Source organism: Ipomoea triloba, chromosome 16 (assembly GCF_003576645.1).
Source record: "Ipomoea triloba cultivar NCNSP0323 chromosome 16, ASM357664v1".
NCBI classification, from domain to species: Eukaryota; Viridiplantae; Streptophyta; class Magnoliopsida; order Solanales; family Convolvulaceae; genus Ipomoea; species Ipomoea triloba.
The window spans coordinates 4,123,726-4,125,032 of record NC_044931.1 but is presented as its reverse complement, the minus strand read 5'-3'; positions in this window follow the sequence as shown (position 1 = coordinate 4,125,032).

Genomic DNA, 1,307 nt, shown 5'->3' with positions numbered 1-1,307 from the left:
TATAGGCCCGATATCTCGCAACATAACTTTACTACCTAGCCTTGTCGTAAAAAGAAGCAAATCAAGATAAACATCAACCACACAAGATATATGAACGGAGAAGATTTGCCAATCATTGCCTTGTAGTGGGAGTCTTTTGATCTCCTTGAGAGTTATGTATATTAGTGATTTTGTAGTTTTGACGTTTTGGTTTTTATAAAACGGAGAAGTAGTTCGTCGGGTGTCGTGTTCTCAAGGATGGCAAATTAGAACCGAATCATGCGTGTGAGTTTTATGATGTTTGATTTTGTAGTTTACAAGATTCACTCAAAGCAAAAGAAATAATGGTGAAGAGGTTTAACAAAAGTAAAACAAAAGTAATCAATTAAAGAAAGAAAGGAGATGGATGTCCTATCTAGGTGTCATGTTTGATACTACTATAGGGTGTTCTAGGAAATGCAACTAGGTTTCTATCACGGGAGCCCTCGGCCCCATCACCGATTGGCGTCACACTTCGGACTCCCGGCTCCTCAGTATTTTAACAAACACTTGATCTACCACTTCTCCCGGGCCTCGTCATCCTGGACAAAGCGAGGGGAGGTGGCCGATTAGGACTATTATACGCCCGATATCTCGCAACATAACTTTACTACCTAGCCTTGTCGTAAAAAGAAGCAAATCAAGATAAACATCAACCACACAAGATATATGAACGGAGAAGATTTGCCAATCATTGCCTTGTAGTGGGAGTCTTTTGATCTCCTTGAGAGTTATGTATATTAGTGATTTTGTAGTTTTGACGTTTCGGTTTTTATAAAACTGAGAAGTAGTTCGCCGGGTGTCGTGTTCTCAAGGATGGCAAATTAGAACCGAATCATGCGTGTGAGTTTTATGATGTTAAGCGACAAGAGTTACAAGATTCACTCAAAGCAAAAGAAATAATGGTGAAGAGGTTTAACAAAAGTAAAACAAAAGTAATCAATTAAAGAAAGAAAGGAGATGGATGTCCTATCTAGGTGTCATGTTTGATACTACTATAGGGTGTTCTAGGAAATGCAACTAGGTTTCTATCACGGGAGCCCTCGGCCCCATCACCGATTGGCGTCACACTTCGGACTCCCGGCTCCTCAGTCGGATGGGGCATTTTAACAAACACTTGATCTACCATTTCTCCCGGGCCTCGTCATCCTGGACAAAGCGAGGGGAGGTGGCCGATTAGGACTATTATACACCCGATATCTCGCAACATAACTTTACTACCTAGCCTTGTCGTAAAAAGAAGCAAATCAAGATAACCATCAACCACACAAGATATATGAACGGAGAAG